The sequence below is a fragment of the Tenrec ecaudatus genome, chromosome 2 (genome assembly GCF_050624435.1).
Source record: "Tenrec ecaudatus isolate mTenEca1 chromosome 2, mTenEca1.hap1, whole genome shotgun sequence".
Classification (NCBI taxonomy): domain Eukaryota; kingdom Metazoa; phylum Chordata; class Mammalia; order Afrosoricida; family Tenrecidae; genus Tenrec; species Tenrec ecaudatus.
This window is the reverse complement of record NC_134531.1, coordinates 210,519,635-210,544,585: the sequence shown is the minus strand read 5'-3', so window position 1 is coordinate 210,544,585 and position 24,951 is coordinate 210,519,635. Positions and strand designations below refer to the sequence as shown.

At 48.2% G+C, this 24,951-nt stretch overlaps 1 protein-coding gene across 4 annotated transcripts in view; it reads left to right on the top strand.

The window, feature by feature from the left end:
• PKNOX1 (PBX/knotted 1 homeobox 1) overlaps positions 1-24,951 on the top strand; it is a 72,086-nt gene that overhangs the window by 3,941 nt on the left and 43,194 nt on the right. For 2 of the 4 annotated variants that reach the window (XM_075542259.1, XM_075542260.1), the window contains exon 1: positions 3,033-3,180. The exons of 1 other annotated variant lie outside the window; for it this stretch is intronic. The gene's annotated coding sequence lies outside the window, so the exon portion shown is untranslated. Of the gene's footprint in view, positions 1-3,032; positions 3,181-24,951 lie in introns of those variants that run through there. One more of the 4 variants, XM_075542257.1, reaches the window with a different exon arrangement.

Sequence of the window (24,951 nt, the reverse complement as noted above, 5' to 3'; positions counted from 1 at the left end):
GTCTTATAACCATCCATACATTAATTGTATCAAACACTTTTGTACATACATTGCCATCATCATTTTCAAGCATTTTCTTTCTGCTTGAGCCCTTGGTATCAGCTCCTCTTTTTTCCCCCTCCCTCCCCCACCCTCCTATCCTCAAGGACCCCTGATAAATTATAAATTTCATGTTTTACACCATCCACTGTCTCCCTTCACCCACATTTCTGTTGTTCATCCCCCAGGGGTGGGGGTGGGGTTTTATAAGTTGATCATTGTAATTGGTTTCCCCTTTCTCCCCCCACCTTCCCCCTATCCTCATGGTATCGCTACTCCCACTACTGTTCCTAAGGGGCTTATCTGTCCTGGATTCCGTGTGTTGAGACCTCTTCTTTGTACCAGTGTACATGTCCCGGTCTAGCCAGATTTGTGAGGTAGAACTTGGGTCATGATAGTGGCAGGGGGTGGGGTGGGGGTGGAAGGAATCATTAAAGAACTAGAGGAATATTGTGTGTTCTCTTCAGGCTATGCTGCAGCCTGGCTGACTCGTTCCTTCCTTGTGACCCTTCTGTGAGTGGACGTTCAATTCCAAGAGCATTCTTTTAACCCCATGAGTTGTACTCAGTATAACTGACAGCTTGTAGGAATTCTCAAGTTGTAGGGGTAGCTCAGTGGTGGAAATCTTATCTTCCATGTTGGAGGCCTAGGTTCAAGTCCCGGGCAGTGTACTTCCTCTGCAGCCACTACCCATCTGTCAGGAGGCCTGAGTTTTGCTATGACACTGAATAGTGTCATAAAGCCTCACAGCCATAGGGGTGGACAGGTGTCCTCTGCTGTCCAGGAAGTCTCCATGAATTGGAGGCTAAGCTGTTGGCAACTAACATTTCTATAATCAACAATATGTGGCTTGTTATTTCGGAAACCTAAACATGGTCCTTGGGAAAATAGAAACACATTATTATTATTATTATTCAAAGAGAGTAGACCTAACGTCCAGTTATTTGAATTAAAATATACAACCATCCTTGTGTTTGCCCAGGAGTTAGCTAGGCCTGGGCATGCGCCAGGATTCCTGTGACTCCTTATGGGAGGGTGGAAGCAAAGGGTCCGATCCCTAGAGGAAAGAGTGAAGATTCAGGCCTCCTCACCATGGCTCCATGATGAATTATGAATCCTGTTTCTTTAAAAGGGCGTACAAATGTTTGAGTGTTGGACCCTACTAGGGGCGGCGATGAAGGGTGGTGCTTCCAGCCTCCTTTATCCTGCCTTTTCCAGGAAAAAGCAGGTGGGAGATGATGGGAGATCAAAGAGAAGAGCCAGGAGCCAGAGGTCTGTGGTGGATACCAGAGAGTTCCGAGGCCACGCAGTGGGCTGGGCTGAGCCAGGACTTCTAGGGCTCACTGGTTCTGAAACCCCCCCTCCCCACCCCTGTCCCCTACACACACACACACACACACACACACACACACACACCGCCACTGCTTTGGAGATTTGAGGGGGGAAACAAAGGAAAACTATAGTCCAGGTCCAGGCACGGGTGGGAGGGCTGGCCTTACAGGGCCCCTGGCTTCATTTCATGCTCAGCTATTGCTGTCTCGAAATTCTTATGGCTTTCTGAACAAGGGATCTTGCATTTCCTTTTTGTACGGGGCCTTCCTTACAAATGATGTCTCTGGTCTGGACGGCTGAACTTTTGGATGCCTCCTTCTATTTCCTACCTGCCTTGCTCTGTCCCATGGCCCTTCCTCTGCAGGCACATGGTATGTTGCGTGGTGGTTTCATCTCGCCGGTGTAACCATGGAGCCAGATTAGGAATCTCATGTCCACTGTTCATGACTTGACTCCACCTCAGCCAGCCTGCAGCCAAGTCAGTCCTGGGTTCCAGGGAGGCTGGTGTGAGCTGAGCTGCCATGCTTCTGGGCTGTGTGTGGACTTCATATACAGATCTGTCTTTGGTGGGCCCATTATGAAATAAATTGACTTTTCCTTAAGCCCTGGGAATGCTTGGTATCTTGTAAACAGACAATTTATATGTTCGGGTTGGTCACTGACAATACTTACATCTTCTAGAGGAAGCCCACTGTTACTTGGAAAGTACAGGGGGAGGGGCAAGCGTGGGAAGTCTCCTGCCCCAGCCCTGGGGGCTTAGTGGGTTCCAAGTTTGGCTACAACCACAAAGCCAGCAGTTTGAAACCACCAGCCACGCAGTGGGAGAAAGATGAGACTTTCAGCTCCCTTAAAAATGTAGCCCCTCGAAACCTCCCAAGGGGCAGTTCCACTCTGTCCTACAGGAATTGACGAATAGCACTGCTTTTATTTTTTTTATGTTGGGATCTCCTGGGTGGGAAGCTGTGCAGGTCAGGGCTGGAGGCTTATCTGTCAAGGCAGTTTTCACCCAGTCCACACCTACAGCGTCACGACCAGAAACCTGTTGGAGGGGGGTGAGGGTGGAGTTCGATTAAGGCCATGCCGCAGGTCCCAGGGGCAGCATCCCCAAGCACAGAGCACAGCCCATGGGGCGAAATTGGGCGCCCACATGGGTACCGCAATCCCATTCTAGCCTGGTGGGGGTGGCGGCCGCAGACAAAGGGGGACCGGCATAAGGTGGGCGCACCCAGTACCGAGATCCTGGAGGCTGTCCCAGGTCAGCCAGGTCCCTTCCCTATCCAGCATGCAGGCACAGGGGCACGCGGGGGCTGCTGCCTAGCTAGGACGGTAAAGCCCGAGCCTCCCCGCGTGACTGCAGAAAATGGTCTCGCCCATTTCAGACCCACGCTCCCAGATCCAGGGCCGCGCAAGGGGTGTGGTGCACACCCTAGGCCACGCCTCTTGCTACATAGTCATGAGACTAGGGATCCCTCCCCTCGGGCGGGGCCAGCTGCTCGTCGCGCCCAGGCTCTGCCAGCCGGGGGCGGAGCCTGGCTATGGCTCGAAGTGGGGCGGGGCCGGTGCCAGCCCGCCCCCGCGCCGGACCCCGCCCCCCAGCCACCGCCTCGCAGGCTGTGGGGCGGGGTCCGCGGTAGGCACGCTCCGCCCCCGCGCTGAATATTGATGCAGCGCGCGTCGGCGTCGCCCTCCTCCCATTGAGCGAGGCTGTGTCGCGTGGCCCAGCGTCGGCGTGACGGTTGGACGCGGGCGCGGCACTGCGGGTCCCGATTGCTGCAGCCGCTTGTCAGTGTGATGAAGATTGGCACCCAGGTAAGCTGTCACTCAACCGCTCCGCCGCCGCCGCCGCAGCTCTCCGCCGCCGCCGTCCCTATCAATCACACCGGCCGAGCCTCCGCAGCCACCGCCCCACCGCCACCGCTCGGGTCGCGGCGGGCCGGCGGCGCCGAAGAGAGCCCACACTTGACCCGCCGCCCCGGGCAGGGGGCGGGAGGGGGCGCGCGGGCTGCGGATGGGGGAGGGGAGCGGGCGGCTGCCGGGGCGGGGGCGCTGCCCACTCGGAGCCGACGCGGGGCCGCGCCGAGTTTGTTTCTGAGTGTGGGTTTAGGCAGAAGGAAATTTCTGGAAGGCGCTACCGCCACCGCCCAGGGCCCGCTGCGAGGCGCGTGCTCCTAACCGTCCTTTTCGGATCGCGGCGCGCGCCCCTGCGCGGGGCGGGAGTGGGGGGGGCGGGGAGGGGAGCGGGCCGCGGGGGCGCGCCGGGGGCGGGTCGTGAGCCCGCGGGGCGCGCGCGGGCCGGGAGGGGCGGGGCTCGGAGGCGCGCGCGGGGGCGGGGGAGGCGTAAGGGCCGCGGGGGCGCGCGCCGGGCGGGGGCGGTAGCGAGCCCGAGCCCGTGCGGTCCGTCGCGGCCGTGGGGAAGTGCGCGCGGCCGAGCGGGGCGGGGGGCTGCTGCTCGGGGCTGCAGAGTCTCGGGGCGGCGGAACGCGGGGCTTCCTTTTTGGGTCAGCGGGGCTCACGCGGTCCGGGAGGCGGGAAGATGGCGGCTGCGGCGCGCGGGCCCGCGAGAGGCGGGGAGTGGAGGCGCCCGGGTCCGCGCGGCGCTGGGCGGCCCCCTGCCCCCTGGAGCTTCGGCGGCGGCGAACGGGCCGCGCCCCTGCCGGCCGGTGGTCCCCCCGCCGCCGCGCAGCTGGCGGGGCGGTGCCGGCTCCGACGCCCGCGTCTGGCTTGCTGCTTACTAGGGGCTTGGGGTCCCCGTTTGCCTGGAGTCAGTTTAAAAGTGCATTGTTGATATTAAATGCCACTTGTAAGTGGAGGGCTGGATGTCTGTCTTTGGCAGGATCCGGCCGCCCGCTGGATTTTCACATTCCTTTAGAGAAAGTCGTGAGTCACTTCAAGATAAAAACCGAGTCTGCTTTATTTCATCCTAGGAGTTCTGAAAATGCCCTGTATTGATGATGATTCCAAATGGCAGCCCGTTCAGTGCTCCTCTTGTCATGTTTGTCATCTAAAACGTAGCTTAGCATCTGCCAGTAGAAGCCACACGGCAGAAGTTGCAGGGGTTCGCTGCCCTACGCATAAACAAGGGGAGGTAGATTTAACGGTGGACTGGGATTCCATCCACAGCATATTTGACATGTGTGGAGCGTGTCGTAGGGGGTTCTGGTTGCATAGCGGTTACCCGCCAGGTTGGTGACTGGAAGGTTGGCAGTTCAAACTCCCCAGAGCCCACCGGCTGCTCTTGAGAGAGAGAGATGCCGGCGGGTGGTCTGCTTCTGTAAGGAGTGTAGCCTCCCAGAGGCCAGAGGGCCACAACTTTCTTTTAGCATCATGATGCTTTCACTTTTTAGGTGGTAATGATTAGGACTGGCAAACCTGCCTTTGGTGTTTTAATTTCCTTAATTCACTTCTAAGGCTGCCTAGATGGGCTTCTGGGAGCAGGTCTGTTAACTGACTCAGCGTGGAGACTGGTAGGCGGATCATCTAGCTGCAGTGTTTCATTCATTTGAAAATATCCCTTTTCATACCTTACCCGAAGTGCTCACCCATCCACGGACTGCACAGGACTTTGTCAGCACAGGTTGACAGGCTTCCCGTGTCACAGCTGACAGTGCAGTAGGCTCGATGGAGCACACATCAGAAGGCCAGCAGCTCTTGTGTCCATTCAGACGCAGCAACCCGATGCCTCCGGGGGTCTCTGACATTGCAACTCTCTTTGGAACTTGGAAGACTCATCATTCTCCCCGCCCCATGGATAGCTGAGACGAACTGTTTCTCCCTCTTGAGGGGCTGGTGGCTTCAAATCACTGACCTTGCAGTTAGCCCTGGCAGTAACCTACCCCAGCAGCCAGGGCTCCGAGGGGGTATGGAAACACGATTTGTTGCAAACAGTAACATTTTATGAGGCTGGGTTAAGTGTGAAACATGCTATCCTGTTAAAGATAATGGCTTGCTGACCTGTGGATTCTGACTCATTGATCCTGTAGGGCAGAGTAGACGGCCCCTCTTCTTCCTCCTGCACTGCTATTGATACAAGTGTGTTCTTGAAAGAGCTGTTGTCTGGTTCACATGTATGTCACAGCTGTGGTAATGTATTATCTGGCTTTTTAGGAAAGCACGGCGTATGGATTATGACATTTTCTTTTCACTTTGGTTACAAATTGTACCCTACGTGAAAATGCTAGAGGAAAAGGCAGCAGACTGCTAAAGTGATACCAAGTGAAAACCCCAGGGGACCTTACCCTTTCCTGTGCCCTGTGGAATCGGAAACGGTTTTAATACAATAGGATTGAGAAAAAGCTAATTGTATCAAACTAGCTGCTGAGATATTTGAAAACAAATAGGTGATAAAGTACCGCAGTGTTCCCTATTGCATGTTAGCCGGGGGACACCAGCCAGCAATAACAATTACCGTGCTTTTGAAGGAGTGATGAGAATTTAACGGATATTTTGAAAGTTCTCTTGGAAAAGTTATGGGTACGGGGGACAGTCTAACGCTCGTTCTCTGCGCTCATCCTTGAAGAAATACTGGATTTTGCAGATCTGGTTTTTGTTGTTCAGTTTCACAGATACCAAGTCCAGAACCTGCTCTAGAAGTCGCCGTATTCTCTGCCCGTGAGCGGTTAGGACTATGCGTGTGTCCTGAGTTTAAACCCCTCTCTCACATGTGCTGATCACACAGCTTGAAAAGTTGACAGGAACTAGCCACATGTGTGGAAATTCAATCTTAGCAGGCAGGTCATTGCTGGGTGAGGGGGAAGTGGTGCCTGCTTCCAGAGTGCTGAGTTACACCCCTGGTGACGGCTGCTGTCAGGCACATTACAGTTGTATTTTGTATGAGCTGCTTAAGACAGCAACTAGAAAACAAACCAGACTCTCTGCCGTCCAGTCAATTTTGACTCATTGCATCCCTAGAGGTTCCTGAGCTTGTGAATCTTTACAGGAGCAGACAGCCCGTCTTTCTCCCAAGGAGCTGCTCGCTGGTGGGTTTGAACCACTGACCATGTGTTTCACTGCCCCAGCACTTGCCAGACCATGCCCCTAGGACAACAGCAAAGTGGTGATATCTTGAAGGGAGTCTTTGAGTGGTACAAAGGGTTAAGCTTAGTTCAGCTCAGAGCTGGGAGGTAGGAGGTTCAGGTCCGCCCAGCGGCACCTCAGCAGTCAGGCTGGGCATCTGCTTCTGAAAGGACACAGCCTTGGAGACCCTTTGAATCCCATCTCAGCTACGTGCATCTCCAGTCGCCCTGAATTGGCATAGTCTCACTGGCAATTAACAATAATAGTTTATTTTAGAAACAGTTCATTCTGGAAATTGTTAAACAAGCACTTAAGGGCTTCCCAGATCTGGCCACACATCGGGTCCGGGGCCTTGGTTTTCTTGCCTGTTAAGTGGGGCTAATTACACTGCCTCGCCAGAGGGTGCCGTGGAGCGAGCCTGCTGCCACTTGTGTTGTTAAGTATCCTCAAGTCAATTCCAGCTCTTAGCAGAGCCCTGTGTGTAAACGGACAAGCACTCCCCTGCAGGCCCACCCACCTGCACTTCTTGCCTTTGTTGGGTATTGTCCACCCCACGGCTTGACTCCTGGCTCCAGAGAAACACTGAAGGCAGCATGCTATGTGTGACACAGGATTTGCAATTCTCTCTCTGAAGCTCAGTGGTTCTGAGGAGGATGGCCTTCTGGACTCGGCAAGGGGACACTTGGGCTTCGGCTGGTTCATTTTATAGATCAGAGGGGATCCACATAAGATTTCCTTGGGAAAAAGTTCTCTCAAAAGCTCAAAACCCTCTCATCTCCCAGAAACAAAGTGGGGTCCTCTGAGTGAGTGGAAAGGGTGGCTCACTGTTGAGGGTCTGTTTACGTCAGCAGTTCTCAACCCTGGGATCCCACGACCCTTTCACAGGGGTCTCCCAGTTCATCACAGTAGCAAAGTGACGGTGATGAAGTAGCAACGGCAATAATGTTAGGTCAGCACCACCTGAGGCCCCGTGTGGAAGGGTCGGGGCCTGAGGAAGGTGGAGAAGCGCCGCTCTAGGGCGATGTGCAGGAGATGCTCCCGTCTGATGCGATCTGCCACCTGAAAGGCATGCGCTCCTGCACAGTACTCCCGGGAGGTGGGGGGTGGGGGGGGTCCTAGAGGTGCTGCTCTGGCTGTGGATCAGTCAGGACTGATGTCTGCTTTCGTCGTGCCCACTGCAGACACCGAGGAATCACGACCGCACGGGACATCTGTGCCTTCCCTCTGGTCTCGGGCTTAATCTCCTCAGTGACACCAACAGTTGCTTGCCACAGCACAGCTTGCAAGTCAGTTTTCTCGTCTCTTATTACAGCTCTGGCCCGATTCTCCATGAAGTCCTCTCCTAGTCCCCTCAGGCCGCCTTCAGCCTGCTTGCTCAGCCACCTCCAGGGCACATTTACGAGCGAGCATGAAGACAGAGACGCACACACATACCTGGCATTGGCCTGTGGGCCTGGCCTGGCCAGAGTGGTCCCTGAGGTGGGCCCTGCCACCTGCACCACGCCAGCCTTCTCTTAAAAGGATGCCTTAATAGTGGTGAGAGCTTGATACACTCTCAGCCTATTATTACATGTTATCTGGTATATTTTATCAAAGCTTTGATGGTTTGCTTTTTACTTTTAAAAAGAAATTTAACTTCATAGGAAAAAAGAACATACATAATAAGCACTGCGTCTTGCTAAACTTCACATTCTTCTAAATTTAAGTGTAAGTATGGATGCTGCCCTGTGTTGTGTTTTTCACGTGTTTACATAATGCACACATTGCCCAACTGAGAATTCTATGGCGATGGCTTCATGGCCGTGCCTGGCTGGCAGAGGGCTTTGAGCACTCAGGTTCTGGCCCTCGGTTCGTTTTTCTGCTGCAGCCCGTTTCCTCTGGCCCTCCTCGCTTCATGCTGGCAGCTTTGGCAGGCCCTCTGGGCAGAAAGGTCTCAGCTGCTGGGGGCTGAGGGCTAGGGATGGTGCCTGTGTGAACAGGCCCTTGACCCAAAGGCTTGGGGTTCCTGTTTGTCGCACAGCAAGTGCGCCCTCAGAGGTTTGTGTCAGATTTTAATGATGCCATTGACAGGGTCATAAAAGTCATGTTTTGGTTTGAAGTTAAATTCTAGCAGCTGCGCCAGACCACCCAGAGGAGACTAAGACAGATTCTGAAACCCTTACCGGGCTTTGTTAGATGTGTTCTGTCTGTCGTGGACATGCGAGGACTTTTGGACTTGGGAATGATTCTTTTTTCTTGCCCAGCAATTTTGTCTGAATGGGATTTTGTGTCTGTGATTTTATTTAAATATTAAACTCCAGGTGGCACGCCTTTCCCCCTCAAGACGTATGTAAAAATAAAATCGGTGTTTTCCTGGTGAATTACTGCCTTGGTCTCTCTTGGGTGGGGTGGGGGTGGGGGAATGGGGAGCAGGGGATGGGGTGGGGGGATGGGGAGTGGGGTGGAAGGCCGGAGAGGGACAGATGAAAGGCGGCGGCCTCTCCTTGGTCATTTCATGCCTAGTGACAACTCATGGATACCTGGTAGTCTGAAAGGTGTCTTGGGAGAGGCTCTCTTAAGAATGTTTGGGTTTTTTCCCCTTATTTGTCTTGATATTTAACAGTTTTCTCAGGTTTATAAGTTAAAGTTTTCATTTGGAAAAGGATTTCAAATGCCTACTTAAAAAAAAATTGACTAACACCCACCTGACATCTAGAGGTAGGAGTTTCCAGAGTCCCTGTGCTCTCTGGCCTCCAGCCCTGCTGCTGAAGGCTACCTTTCGTTCTGCGGATGCTGAAAGGACCCCGGAATGTGCTCTGTCTCCCAGTGGAATTGTGCGTATTTACTAGAGGAGGTTTTGATAGCAGCGAAGGAATAAACCTTTTCTTAGGTGTGGCACCCTGACAGGTGGACGGGACCGCTGGTGCCGTGTCATCAGGTGAGGCTTGGCACCACCACTGTTGGGTCAGAGAGAAGACTGTAAAACTACACTTACATTTTTGAAGTATAACAAGTCTCTTTAAATGACCATATTTTAAGCCAGGGCTTGGCAAACCACACCCCCATGGGCCAGATCCCACTGCAGCCTGGTTTTGCAGGGCTCTGAGCAGAGAATGTTTATCCATTTTAAAGGGCTGTCAGGAACAGGAGAAGAGTGTGCAGCAGGCAATCTGTGGGCCCTGTGCAGTCTTAAATGAAACAAATGGAAGCAGGCTTGGAACCTAAATGGGATCAAGTAGCAGAGCTGTGCTGGGCAAATGATGTGAATAATGCATGCAGACGGGTAAGGCTTTCCCTCGGCGCTCCCGCACCTTGCTGTGATGGGTGTATAAACAAAGCCAGTCCTCGGCAAACCAGCCGGGAGCAGTGCCCTCATGTTGCACATACACAGTGACCGTGCAGGACTGAATGGAACTGCCCCGTGGGTTTCCGAGACGGACTCTTTACGGGAGCAGAAAGCCGCCTCTTTCCCTTGGCGAGCTATTGAATCAGAGGTAGAATTACAAGGAAAGGCGTGTGCATAAGTGTCCAAAACTTCAGTGTGAACCCAGTGCTGTGGTAAATGACTCCCCGCGGCGGCGCACTGCTCTTTTGGTTTTCTCTTTGTGGGCCTGGAACAGAGCCTGGCCAGGTCTGCTTTGCCGCTGGAGTCGGCGTGTAGGGTTAGGTGCTTCTCGGGGATTACACCTCTGCACCCAAGGGGAGTTATTTTGGACACCCCCCCCTCCCCCCGCCGATGCTGCCACAGAAGCCAGCGGGGCTGGGGTGTGCAGCTGCTCTTACTGAGCCGCCTGTGGGCTCCCTGCGGGTGTGTGTGTGTGTGTGTGTGTGTGTGTGTGTGTCACTGCGGACTCGGTGGTTCCCTGGTGGATTTCAGGAACTGTCACTGTTGACAGGAGTAGAAAGCCCGGTCTTTCTCCCGTGGCCGTCCAGCTGGATCGCAGGGCTCCTGCCAGTTGACCCACAGACAGACCGAGGACTGGCGCTCATTCATCCTCAGCGGACCATCTCTTAGTGAAAGAAGGGAAAAGAAGATTCTATTTTTAGAATCTCCTCCCACCAAGCTCTTTCAGCAGTTCGTTGGTTAAAAGAATTGAAAAAAGAGAAAGACTGAAAACTCCCTAACTCTTTTTTCTTTCTTTCAGTAGAGTGGAGACAGCCCTCCTTATTCAGAATGAGTCCCATGCCTAAATCGGTCTGTGTCAATTGGAACAACTAGGAAGTTAGTTCCAGATCCGCCCTCGTATGTGGCTCAGTGTACAGTGTGCTTGCTGTGCACAAGAAACCAACGCTTGCACATACACTAAACATCCTTAACCTAATGATGCAATAATACTGTTTTGATGTGTACTCCCAAAGGTGCACCTGTTTGTCATGAGAAACCCTTCTGTGTACCTTGAATTTTTAATAGAATACCCTTGGCGGTTGGTTTCTGTGGGTTGAGCTGGTATATCCCAGGCACTGCCTGTCTTCTGTTGGGAATTGTTCTCTCATGATCCTTTTGGTTTTCAGGATAGTGCCTGGGGGTAGATTTATTTTTAAGAATTTGTTTCTCAAGAAAAAAAACTTGTTTCTCTTTTCATTTTAATATCACTTCAAATAAATCCTAAGAATATAACCTCCATTTTAAACTTTAAAAATGTGATATATATATAAAATTTTTCCTTTAAAAAAATTCTATGTGAATTGTGCTTCCAGTAGAGAATTGAGCTACCAAGTTTGTTTTCTTGGAGTAAAATACATACTATGAAGTCTTTTCAGTATGTTTGCCTTCAAAACATAAAAATTATTTCTGATAAAACTTTTGTATACATTAAATAATAGTGAAAGTGACCATGCTAGTGCCAATGAACATTTCAATATTTTCCCTTTTTAGCTAAATTCTTGATAGAGTGTATTAAAATTACCTGAATTTTTATCTAGACTAGCTGAAATAATCAGATGCCCCAAAATAACTTAGCTAGCTTGATATGGCCCCCACTAAAGGGGGACCGATCATGATGTGTTAGTGCATGTAAGGCATTTATGTGCGTTGTTTAATGGGCTATATGGCATCATTGGAAGTAAAGCATTACAACAAAGAGAATGTACATACTAAACCCAAGTTCATTTTTATTCATTTAAATAATAAAAATGTCTATTTAAACATTGTTCAGTATACAATTCAGTAGCTTTAATTATATTCACAATTATTGTGTAGTCATTACCACTGTCATTTCTGAAATTTTTTTTATCACCCCAAAAAGGAACTCAACCCATTCAGAAACAAGTCACTTCATTCCCACTCTGCCTAGCCCTGGTATCCACCGATCTGCTTTTGTCTCGGTGTCTAATTTGACTATTCTGTGTAGTTCGTGTAAGTGGGATCATCTATAAGATCCGTCCTTTTGAGCCTGGCTAATTTCATGTAATACCCTAGAAGTCTTTTAAAGAGCTTTTAATGTTTCTAAAATGATCTTAGATGTGTCTGCCTGCCCAAATCGCTGTGTGCTCACTACGGCCCCTGAATAGGGGAGATGGCTGCGTCATGGTTCCTGCTGTTGAAGAGCTCAGGTTTAAGTTCGAGAGTACAGGAAGTACAGCGGAATGTGGCAGATGCAGGGATTGTTGCAGAACGTGCTTTGGATAAAGCATGGCATCCATTTCAGATGGCGTGACAGTAACTGCTGGAGAGAAGATAGGCTGCATAACTCCCTAAGGACCCCGTGAGGGAAATGGAAGAAAGAAGAAAGTTAATAAGCTCAGCAAATGAGAAGGAAGGAGAACAAAAGTGAGCTCATTGGCATACATAGGTTTTTTAAAAGCCATGAATAAGCTCAGCTCTGTCATAACCACAACAAATAGGAAAGGGTTATAAATCCCCCAAGCTATTCATATCTTTAGGTCTAATAGTTACTCTAGCTAACTGTTACACATCAGGGAGAAATCTAAAACAAGGTGTAAAGCAAAAAAGAATGGAAAGTTATATCATTCTTCACAAAAGGAAAGTGGGCTTGGCAGTACTGGAGTGAGACAAAGCTGAACTCACGCTTCAAAGCCGTCAATGAAGCAGCAGGATAAATGCGGATAGCAATGAGACGTTGCGCGTGCGCAGTGGGAGACTTGCATGATTATCAGCAGTTTGCGAACCGTGACACCGTGAGCATCCTGAGAACATATTTTACTTGACTCAGTAGCACGCCTTGAAGGATTTGAGCAGGCATGTGTCATGATCAGGTCTCCATGAGTTGATTCCGACTCTTAGTGACACTGTCGGACTGGGTAGAGCTGCCCCTGGGGGCTGGGGACTGGTGGAGAGCCCTGCCGTGGAGTACTTCTTGGGGGGTGTGCGGGAGCTTCAACAAGTTAGTAGAAAATGAAGTTAAAAGGGCATGAGAACATTCTGTGAACTTTGTGAAGCCCCTTCCGAGAGCGGGCGCAAAGTGAGGTCCGACACTGCACTTAAGGAAAGTGTGATTATTTGCTTAGGATAACTCAAAAGGCATGGAGGCGTCCTCAGATGTCTGATGACTCTCCCCACCTGTCCACAGGGGGCCGAGACCCTCGGGAACAGCTCTGCTTGTGCTGGAGCCCCTTGATGGCAGGAGGCGTTCTTGTTTGTTATTTAAACGCACACCAGTGGAAACGGGCACAGAAGGAATGGATAGGGATAGAGAGTACCTGCTTTTTTATCTTTAGACTTTATTTTGTTGTTGAGAATATACGTACACCAATTCAACATTTTTACATGTACCGTGATACTTCAGGTGTCAAATGGCTTCAAGCTCTAACTTCCCACTACCTAAAAACAGCAAAGCTCCCAGGGGAGGAATTCTCCTTGGTGTTTGTAACTTTGCTTGATAGGTAAACCAAGGATCCTGCATGAAACCCTGTGTCTCCAGGGGGCCGAAAGGGGCGGCGTTTTGGTCTAAGCGGGCGCTAGCCCGGACCACATGTAGGCTTCTGCTAGTGCGTCAGAACATTCATCATGTGCTTTATGTGCATAAATGTTGGAATCACTGTTCCAGAGAAATTTAGTGATACCGGCAGTCAAGCTCAGAGGAAAACTGAGAACGACAATAGAACTAAAGAAATCCTTATGAAATTTGAGTCAGGTTGCCGCTTGTCTGATCTGACGGCTGAATACAACATGGATAAGTTGACATTATTAATATTTTTCAGGAAAAACTGTGATTAAAGCAGCTGATGTAGCAAAAGATGTGAGATCATTAACTACAAGACAAAGAGCCCAGGCCCCAGAAGAGGTTGAAAAGTTCACGTTAACGTGGATAAACCAGAAACAACTTGATGGTGATTGTGTGTCTGAGACAGTGTTGTGTGAGAAGGCTGAAAGCCTCCACGGTGACTTACAGTCCTGGAGAAATGAAGTTAGAAGTGTAATGTTTAGGCCTCAGAACATTTATTTGGCCTTGCGTTAGCGTTGTTATTTCAGTGCTCAAACATGAATTTGGAAGGAATTAAGTTGGACCACCCAAGGTCTCACAGCACACGGATCACATGCTTTGGGACTGGCAACCTTTATTGGCCTTTTCTGGGCGCCCCTCTCTGGTGAACATAGGGTCACTGTCCCTGAGGTGTCTTGTTTGATCTTTTGAAGGGCTCTTGTCCCTTTGATCTCACAGATAGGTTCTTAGAAGAGCTTATGCTCAAGACAGACCTTTTTTATTTTAAATCATTTTATTTGGGGGCTCGTACAACTCATCACCATCCATCCATCCATCCATCCATCCATCCATCCATCCATCGTATCAAGCACATGTGTACTTTTGTTGCCATCATCATTCTCAAAACATTTGCGCGAGCCCTTGATATCAGCTCCTCATTTTACTCCTATCTGAAGAACCAGCCCTTGATAATTTATAAATTATTATTATTTTGTCATATCTTAACTGTCCGATGTCTTCCTTTACCCACTTTTCTGTTGTCCATCCTCCAGGGGAGGAAGTTATATGTAGATCCTTGTAATCGGTTTCCCCTTTCTACTCCACCCTCTCTCCACCCTCCCGTACCGTCTCTCTCACCACTGGTCCTCAAGGGATCATCTCCCTTGGATTCCTTGTGATAATGGAGGAGGAAGCATTAAAGAATTAAGAGGAAAGTTGCATGTTTTGGGGCAAATAGATCCATGTGCATATATTTATAGTTTTAGTATTAAGGTAGCAGATGGACATTGTGCCTCCTCTCAAGTACTCCCTCAACTCAAGAACACTGTTCTATTGTTTTATTAAACTGGCATTCCATGATACTTACCTTCCCAAAATGATCACTGAAGACAAATGAGTACATAAGCAAATGTGGTGAAGAAAGCTGATGGTGCCCGGCTATCAAAAGATATAGCATCTGGGGTCTAAAAGGCTTGAAGGTACACAAGCGACCATCTAGCTCAGAAGCAACAAAGCCCACACGGAAGAAGCACACCAGCCTGTGTGACCACGAGGTGTTGAAACACAACTTTGTTTAGTTCTTAAATGCTTCCTCCCCCCACTATCATGATCCCCATTCTACCTTACAAATCTGTCTAGACCAGAGGATGTACACTGGTGCAGATAGGAACTGGAAATACAGGAAATACAGGGCGGATGATCCCTTCAGGACCAATGGTGAGAGTGGTGATACTGAGAGGGTAGGGTGGAAAGGGGGAACCAATTACAGGAATCTATATATATGGCCTCCTCCCTGCGGGACGGACACAAGAAAATGGTTGAAGGGAGACATCAGACAGTGTAAGCTATGATAAAATAATAATTTATAAATGATCAAGGGTTCATGAAGGAGGGGGGAGCGGTGAGGGAGGGGATCAAAATGAGCTGATGCCAGGAACTTATGTGGAGAGCAAATGTATTGAGAATGATGAGGGCAACAAATGTTCGTGTGTTTTACACAATGGATATATGTATGGATTGTGATAAGAGTTGTATAAACCCCCAGTAAAATGATTTTTTTTAAAAAAGAAGAAAGTTGCATGTTTCATCGGGGCTATATTTGCACCCTGCCTGACACGTCTCCTCCCTGAGACCTTCTGTAAAGGGACGTCCAGTTGCTTACAGATGGGCTTTGGGTCTCCACTCTGCACTCTCCCACATTCACAGTGAATATGATTTTTTGGTCTTTGACGCCTGATACCTGATCCCATTGACACCTCATGATCACACAGGCTGGTGTGCTTCTTCCATGTCACCACATTTTTAATGCAGTTTTTGTGGTAAAATTAGGTGCCTCAGCTGATACTCAGATCAGCTTATACTCGAGTATATATGGGAACTATCAAGAATTATTAAGCTTACCTTAGAAGGATATAAGAGCTAGTTGATGAAAGGTCTTTCCTTGGTCAATGATGGGGTAATTCTCTCTCTCTCTCTCTCTCTCTCTCCATACACACACACACACACACACACACACACACACAATGGTGCTGATTTGGAAAAGTTCAAATCTTTATATTGTGCTCCTCACTAAGAGCGAACCTGAAGGAAGCCAGCCTGGAACAGTGGTAAACGGAGAGAATCAGGCATTATAAAGCAGGTTGTAGCAAGCAGTAGGCCTAGATGGTGCCAGACCTGTGTTCCCTAGAACAATCAACTACACGCTCTCCAGAGCAACTCCCGGGACCAAGAACTGCAGCGAGAGGGATAGAAAGGAAGGCTGCGAGGATGGGAGCCGCCCACGGGGCAGCCCATCATGGAGCAGCACGCGTGGTGTGACTGCGGGGACGAGGCTGTAGGCAGTGGGTGAGGTGGTGGTGGCTGCAGGAGACGGAGATGAGACAGACACTTGGCTGGGGGGGTGGCTTCACCCAGTCTTCCAGGAAGGGATAGGCTCTTTCCACAAAGTGTTTCAACTGGAGAAGTTCTCCGGAATGAAATTGTGGACAACGCTTAAGTTGTGCAGTCAGTGCCTATGCGGCCTAGCATTTTAGCCCCAGGATGCCCCTAGGAAGGATCAGCAGTTTTCATTTCCTATCAGTATGTTTCTTCCTCATGCAGACTTTGTACTTACTAGTGGACCATGGGGGAATGCTTCTCTCCCTTTCACTAAGTTTTGGAGATAGCTAACTGCTAAGCCTTGACCCATGTGTAAGGGTGATTTGTACCCCACCTCCCAGTCCCCCCAAATAAAAAATGCGTTGAGGTCCTAACCCCCAGGTCCTGTAATTTGACCTTGTTTGGACAAAGCGTTTTTGAAGTTGCGAGTTAGCACAGCACCATACGGGTAAATTGGCACTCCCCAGTGCGAGTGGTGTCCTGGTGAAAAGGAGAGGCCCAGGCACGGGAGGAAGCCAGCCGTGTGAAGACAGAAGCACCAGCTGGAGGAATTGTGTCCCCAGTACGCCTGGGACGCCCAGAAATCGTGAGTTACAAGACAGGACACTGCCCTTGAGCCTACAGAGAAAGAGCCTGGCTCTGCTGACGCCTTGAACTTGGACTTCCAGAACTGTGAGAATACATTTCTGTTTGAAGCCACCAGGCTAGTGGTCATTTGTTATGGGAGCCGGAGGAAACTCTCAGAATCCTATCAGGAGATGCTGCTTATGCCAGTGGACACCCGGTCACCATTGTCTTCTTCATGCCTACGAAGCAGAATTGCCCAGTGACACCCCATGGAAGTCACGCATGCTGGTTCCCGAGTGGACCACGTTGCTCCCGACTGGCTCTCTATCATGTTTTGAGGAACACTGCAATTCAACTGAATGGGAGAAATGATTATTTTTAGGCACTGGTACTATTGATTGCTTCTGAGTTCTGTTATTTTAGAAATTGTTATTTTTATCTTAGGTAATGTATTCAAGAATGCAGGGCTTTGGAGTCAGCCCGACTACCTCAGAAAGCCTTTTTACCGTTTCCCCACATTCATAAGATGAGGCTAACGCATCTGTGGTACTCTCCTGATTAATACTAGTGTACACCATGCTACCCCAACATTCGTGGCACGGAGCAGCTGGGAAAGGGCACAGTGGCATGGTCTGTCTCGGCCCCCAGTGTGTGGGCCCTCAGCGGGATGGCTGAGAGGTTGAGTGGGTTGTGGCGGGATTGCGATCTTCTGGAGGTATTTTCTTAAAACTAATGGTTGATGCTGCTCAGGTGGAGCTGTGGACCAGAAACGTGTGTGGCCTGGCCTTGCTCACAGCATGGTAGCTTCCTGATAGGCACCTGCCTGGGTCCATCCGTGGGGCCCCATAACACTTCTGCCACTGCTATTGGCCTGAGGGAGTTCGTAAATTCAGCCCAGGCCCAGGAAGAGGGGCAAAGACACACATCTTTCTGGGAGAAGTGCTGAGGAATTTTTTTTTTCCTTTTTTATTTTTTTTATTTTCTTTTTTTTTTTAATTTTAACAATTTATTGGGGCTCATACAATTCTTTTCACAGTTCATATATATACATACATCAATTGTATAAAGCACATCTGTACAGTCTTTGCCCTAATCATTTTTCTCTCTTTTCTTCTTTTACATTTTATTAGGGACTCATACAACTCTTACCACAATCCATACATATACATACATCAATTGTATAAAGCACATCCATACATTCCCTGCCCCAATCATTCTCAAGGCATTTGCTCTCCACTTAAGCCCCTTGCATCAGGTCCTCTTTTTTTTCCCCTCCTCCCTCCCCATTCCCCCCTCCCTCATATGCCCTTGGTAATTTATACATCGTTGTTTTGTCATATCTTGCCCTATCCGGAGTCTCCCTTCCCCCCTTCTCTGCTGTCCCTCTCCCAGGGAAGAGGTCACATGTGGATCCTTGTAATCAGTTCCCCCTTTCCAACCCACTCACCCTCCACTCTCCCAGCATCGTCCCTCACACCCTTGGTCCACCCTGGATTCCCTGTACCTCCAACCCTCATATGCACCAGTGTACAGCCTCTGTCCTATCCAGCCCTGCAAGGTAGAATTCGGATCATGGTGTGCTGAGGAATTTATGGGCAAGTTTTCAAAGTGTGCTGTGTAGGTCTTGAAGATTCTGCAGTCGTGTCTCCCCTCCTCTCTGAGGCCTGATCTGCTTGCAAAACAAAGTGAAGGCTGAGCCACTGAGAAGCAGCTTCTCTGCATTAAGTGTGGACGTCATTACAAGCTACGATACAGAACCCTGAGACAGTGCTGTTCCCAGATCTCTAAAGATTTTGTCTTCCAAAGGCCTTGCTCTCCCTAGCCCAGTTTATGCAGAGCTCATTTGTCCACAGAACATGAGTGGCATTCCTACAATTCAGTGGGGAAGCAGCCCCCAGACACCAGGCTCACCATCACGTTGCATCTACAGGGATGTGGTGTTCAGAAATCTTGTAGAGGCATCAAAGTCCCATAGCTGCATGAACTTCTGGCATGCTTTTCAAGCGCTAGCGCGTCCTCCATTTTCTGTTTCATTGGTCTGTTGGGCCGGTACTCTTTTTTTTTTCTTTTGTTAGTGTGGACTTGTAGACTTTTGGGAAATTTGCTATTTCTGAAAACTTGTTTTTGCTCTTCATGGACCTTTAATAGCTTAGACTCTTTTTTGGTGTTTCCACGTCTATAAAATGAGATGTAAATTTAATAGGGATTGTATCTGTAGGACTTGTAGATAAAGATGGATTATCTAAGGCAAAACAAAACTCTGCTAGTGTCTCATGAGCGTAAGAACTAAAGGAGAGTCCAACAAGCTTTGCAGGTGCCTGGCTAGTCCGCAAAAATCCGTAGCATTTCTTATCCTTGCAGTCCACCAGAAAGGGTAATTGAATAAGAGACTCTTGACCAGGGATCCTCAAACTATGGCCCGCGGGCCACATGTGGCCCATTGAGGACATTTATCTGTCCCGCCAGGTGTTTTTGCCCTGTTTTGTTTTTTTTTTTACTTCAAAATAAGATCTATGCAGTGTGCATAGGAATTTGTTTATGTTTTTTTTTTTTTTTTAACAAACTATAGTCCGGCCCTCCAATGGTCTGAGGGACAGTGAACTGGCCCCCTGTTTAAAAAGTTTGAGGACCCCTGCTCTTGACAGTAGCAAGACACACCCATTAGGAATTGCCAGGAATAAGAAGACCTGCACAAAGAAGACCGTTGGTTTTAATAAAGGATGTGTGAAGGACCCGAACAAATGAGGACCCATGTTGGATGGATGGAAGGACCTTTTATAATGATGCTGCTTCTCCCTTTTTAAAAAACAGCATTTTTAAAAGTCATGTTATTGGGGGCTCGTACAACTCATCACAATCCATCCATCCATACATTGTGTCAAGCACATTTGTACATTTTTTGCCCTCATCATTCTCAAAACATTTTCTACTTGAGCCCTTGGTATTAGCTCCTCATTTCCCCCACTCTCTCCTCTCTCCCTCATGAACCCTTGATCATTTATAATTATTATTTTGTCATATCTTAGACACTCTCTTCACCCACTTTTCTGTTGTTCGTCCCCCCAGTGGGGAGGTTATATGTAGATCTTTGTAATCGGTTCCCCCTTTCCATCCTACCCTACCTCCGCCTTCCTGGTATTGCCACTCTCAGCACTGGTTCTGAAGGGATCATCTGCCCTGGATTCCCTGTGTTTCCAGTTTTTATCTGTACCATGTACATGCTCTGATCTAGCCAGATTTGTAAGGTAGAATTAAAACAAAGCATTTTAAAGGTATTTACAGAATTGTTTGTTGGCCGCAGGGGTTTTGGCTTGTTTGTTGCTCCTTCCCCTGCACCTGGAGCCCTCCTTGTGGGGCCCAGAGAAGCCCCTCAGTAAGGAGTGGTGGAGAGGCTGCCTGGCCAGATGCTCAGCCCAGTGCAGTGCATATCAAGTGCGCGGTGCGCGGCCTCCTCCCTGCCGTGCCGCTGTGCGCGCTTGGATCTCACCTCTGTGCTAGTGGTGGTTGTCGATTTCCCGGGTCCCGGGTGTTTGCACAGGGGGGTTCTTTTCCCGTCTCTCATGATTGTGGATAAATTGGGCATGCAGGTTTTTATTAGCACATAAATTATTTGAGATGACTTGTTAAATTATCATCAAGGCTGCAAGTTCTCAGGCCTGTTTTTTCTCTGTGTTCAGCGTAAAACCTACATCTTATTATTCTTCTTATGTATTTAGTAAATTTTAGCCTTACCTTTAAGACCACTTTTGATGACCTCAAGCTGAATCAGATTAAATATCACTGTTTTTATCTGGTCTATTTATACCTAAATTCACTTATACATTGTGTTCCATAGTTCTAGGTATAGTAGATTCGGTTTTCTTTCTAAGCACCTTATCAGACCAAAAAGTGGTATCTTTTCAAGTAATTGAAAAATAAAGCAAGATGATACACATAGAGAATGTCAGGTTCTCAAACTTTCCGGGCTCGCCTGCCAGGAAATGACCTTTGTAGAGTAGTGTCAGGCAGTCAGTAAATGTGAATGAATTCCAGAATCATGGCAATCCTCCTTGTCTTATTTTTCCAACCTGGGAGATGGGGAGAAGTGCTTAAAATTAGTAATTCAAGTAGACACTTAAAATGCGATAAGACTAAAATTAGTTTGCCAATTTTCTTAAATATTACGCACACCTTTCATGCCAAGTACCTGGGTTAATTTTGAAATGAAACACAAGTGTTCAGTGTGGGCCCTCTGAGGGTCAAAGACACCACTGCGATACTGATTCACATGGAAGACAAGTAGAGGGTCCAGGTTGGCTGGAGCTGAGTGGTGGGCAAAGGAGCTTTGTCTCTGCAGACCTGGACCTGGCATTAGGCCTCCCTCCTGCCTCAGGCCCTCACGGGTCCTGTGCCCACTGGGGCTTGCCAGCCAGTTTCCTGGAGCTAGTCAGACCTTTCCCAGATCCATCCATCTGCTCTGAATAAAGGGTAGACTTCACCTTGTAGATTTAAACCAAACTCCATATATCTGGTTCTTTTCTGAAAAAAAAAAATTTTTTTTTGTTCCTTCAATTTGCCCAGACTAGAAGGCCTACACAAATTCCCCAGTGCCAGCCTGCTAGATTTTGCCTTTGGCTTTTGGGTCATAACATTAAAGCTATATTTATTCGTTGGCTGATTTTGAGAGAAGTACGTTTCATCCCTTGGGCGTATTGCTAAGCACGGGGCTACTAACCAAAAGGTTGGCAGTGTGAGCCCCAACAGAGGCACCGGGGAAGAAGGGTCACTGCCATGAACGCCCAGTGGAGCACAGCTGTGCTCTAGCAGCCAGCCACAACCAGCTCACGGCCTTTCCAGGGCTCGCTGTACAGGGTGCTGAACTGTGGTCCTAGTTATAGGACCCCGACATAGAACCCCGTTTTAACTTCTCTGTGAATGAAGGGTCTTACTGTTTCACATTTAATCATTGTTAGGTAAAAAGGATATTTTATTAAAATTTTATTGATGTATTAAAAAGGATAATTTAGAATGTGTTGTTCTTTAATTACCAGTGAGTTTTAACATTTCTCATACATAGTACCTGGAAAGCTATGTTTGCTTCATTTGTGTGAGTCTGGATAACACTCTTAAAAAAATCTTGAAAGTGACAACTTCAATCAACCCATTCTTTCATATATTGGTTGGAACTGTAGAATTAAAGTAAATAAAATTATGTCTGACACTTAAACACTGTGGTGTACCTTGGGTTGATAATCATTGGACCTGGATTTTTTTTAAATCATTTTATTGGGAGCTCATACAACTCTTAACACAATCCAGCCATCCATCCATCTATCCATTGTGTCAAGCACATTTGTACATTTGTTGCCATCATCATTTTCAAAACATTTTCTTTCTACTTGAGCCCTTTGGTGTCAACTCCTCATTTTTTTTCCCTCTCTCCCCTACCTTCCCTTCCTCACAAACCCTTGATAACTTATAAATTATTATTTTTTCATGTCTTATACTGACCTATGTCTCCCTTCACCCACTTTTCTGTTGTCTATCCCCCAGGGAAGGGGTTAAATGTAGATCATTATGATCAGTTTCCCCTTTCTCCTCCCACCTTTCTCTTACCATCCTGGTATTGCTACTCTCATTATTGGTCCTGAGAGGTTTATCTGTCCTGGATTCCGTTTTTCCAGCTCTTATCTGTACCAGTGTGCTTCCTCTGGTGTAGCAGATTTGTAAGATAGAATTGGGATCATGAGAGTGGGGGGAGGAAGCATTAAGGAACTACAGGAAAGTTGTATGTTGCATCATTGCTACTGCACCCTGATTGACTCTTTTCCTCCCCAAGACCCTTCTGTAAGGGGATGTCCACTCTGCACGCCTCCTCATTCACAATGATATGAATTTTTGTTCTTTGATGCCTGATACCTGATCCTATTGGTACCTTGTGATCACACAGGCTGGTGCTCCTTCCTTGTGGGCTTTGTTGCTTCTGAGCTAGATGGCCACTTACTTATCTCCAAGCCTTTAAGACCCCAGACACTATATCTTTAGATAGCTGTGCGCCATCATCTTTCTTCACCACATTTGCTTGTGCAATCGATCCTATCTTCAGCAATTGATCGTGTCAGTAAGGTGAGCATCATGGAATGCCAGGTTAATAGAACAAAGTGTTCTTGCGTTGAAGGAATACATGAGAGGAGGCCCAGTGTCCATCTGCTATATTAATATTAAACTTATAAATATATTTACCTAGATCTATTTCCCCATCGTCATATATAAATATATTTACATATGTAAGTGCCTTGTATTTAGACCTCTAGAAATGCCCTGTGCCTCCTAGTTCTTTCCTCTATTTTGTGGTTCTCAACCTGTGGGTCGTGAACCCTTTGGGGGTCAAGCGACCCTTTCACAGGAGTCACCTGATTCATACAGTAGCAAAATTATAGTTATGAAGTAGCAGAGAAAATAATTTTTATGGTTGGGTATCACTACAATATGAGGAACTGTATTAAGGGTTGAGGCATTAGGAAGGTTGAGAACCACTGCTCTAATTCCTTTTTCTTTCCTCTTGTCCCACTATCATGCTCAGCCTTCATTTGGGTTTCAGTAATTCCTCTCAGTTACATTGCTCTTGATCAAGCTCTACCCGGCCTCCTACGCCTTCCTCACCATTGATTTTATATCACTTGTTGTTCCCTTGTCCCTGGTTTTACACCCACTTCCTTTCTTCTGCTTCCCCCACCCATGTCCCCCAGAACAGTAGGTTATTGTTTTCTCCTTCATATTGTTTATCCCGCTTATCTTATAATAATATGCACACAAAAACAAGACAAATCAAAACAAAGCAAGAAAACAAAACAAAAACAACAACAAAACCAGTGACAGAAAAAAAAGAAAAGCTTGTAAATAGTTCAAGGTCTACTTGTTGACCTTTAGGAGTGTTTTCCAGTCGAGTCTGATGGGGTGCCACACCCTGGCCCCAGAGTCTATTTTTGGTGTTCCCTGGAGACTTAATTGCCCTGTTCCCCTTGCTGTTCTGTGGCACGCTCTTAGTGTTTTGCCTTGGTGTGGTGGGGTCAGATTGTGTACATTTCCCCTACTGTGTCTCCAGTGCTGTCCTTTGTAGTGCTGTGGGTCAGTGAGAATGTCATGTCTCAGAGTGGGGCTGGCCCTATGGTCCTTTCTGTGCATTGGCTGCTCTGAGCAGGAATAGCATCCTCAAGGCTTGGTGGACCAGGATGTGCTCCACTCTCTTCCTCCCTCCCCCTTTATTTGCTCCTGCGTGCTCTGATCAGACATGTCCCTCTCCCTGAGCTGCAGCTTCAGGGCTTGGACTTGGATTTTAGAGTCCCTGTGATGTTAAGATATTAGCACCCTGGTGTTTGCATTTGAACGTCATACTAGCACAGACCAATCTCGTTGCTGCTGAGTCAGTTTTGACTCGCGGTGACCACCTCCTGTTTCACTGACTAGAACTGATCCCAAGAGTTGATTTTTATGGAAGCAGACCACCAGGCCTTTCTTCTCCAGTTCTACTGGGTGGGTTTGAACGGCCAACCATTAACAGTCGAGCACACAGTGTTTGCACTGCCCAGGCTTCTTGGAGCATCACAAATGCTCGCTTTTGGTGTAATGGGGGAAAAGATAAGGATTCATTTTGTTTCTTATGTAATACCTAATAAAAGTTTTTTATAAACAAAGCTGAGCCTGCTAATTGCACTCTTTTGAGCTTGATACTTTTTGATAGTTTCCCAATTTGTGGTGGAGTTCTCTGAGTCACTCGGATTCAGCCGTAAGCCCTCCTGAGACCTACGCTGGGATGCATGCTTCCTCCTGCAAACCTAGGGACTCAGCTGTGGCGGCCTCTGTCCCCTGCCTGTCGCAGGAATGGTGTGGCTTTTGCGGCCATCGCATGCTGTATCATTTTTCTGAGCAGTGGAATGTAGAAAGGGGCTCTGCAGTTATGAGTAACGAATTGCCCAGGCCTCCTGTGTACTTTTCCATAGCTGTGCTGGGCTGGTACCACCCTTTCAGCCGCCTGGAGTGGACACTGCCACCTGCTGGTGCTTTTTTCTATCCCCTTGTAGGAATGCCATGCTCTTGGTTCTCTGCCCAATGTGCTAACCATGAGGAGTTGCCCTTTTTAAATTAAATTTAAACAATTATGTGGGCATCATTGTGTGGAGGACATGTATTTTCCAGGTATTTGACGCAAATTTTAGAGTTTTCCTCGAGGAAAAAGTGTACCAGTTTATACTCAGTGAAGAAGCTTAAGGAGCCCTGGTTT